The following is a 279-nucleotide window of genomic DNA, read 5'->3' on the forward strand; positions in this document are numbered from 1 at the left end:
TTTCATGTACAGATACGAACAAAAACTCTTTTGCTTTTGAATTTTGTCTTGAACGGATGAATACACGACACATGCTGGTAAGGTTAAGTAGAGTTCGATTTTTGTGCACACGATTTTTGTTTGTCATTGTACACAGAGGCGACAAGTACAGCTGCAGTCAAGATTCCGTTGACATTAGCGCAGAAGTTACAATGTTGCATAATCAGAGGATGATCTTCAAGATGGAACATTTCGAGTCTATGAAGACTAAGAGTGAAAATGATAAAGAGAGGAACGGCA

At 38.4% G+C, this 279-nt stretch overlaps 1 protein-coding gene across 1 annotated transcript in view; it reads left to right on the forward strand.

Annotated features, from left to right (window-relative positions):
• LOC119593543 (regulating synaptic membrane exocytosis protein 2-like) overlaps nt 1–279 on the forward strand; it is a 46874-nt gene that overhangs the window by 37781 nt on the left and 8814 nt on the right. The window lies entirely within an intron of this gene.

This window comes from Penaeus monodon, chromosome 32, assembly GCF_015228065.2.
Source record: "Penaeus monodon isolate SGIC_2016 chromosome 32, NSTDA_Pmon_1, whole genome shotgun sequence".
Taxonomy (NCBI): Eukaryota; Metazoa; Arthropoda; class Malacostraca; order Decapoda; family Penaeidae; genus Penaeus; species Penaeus monodon.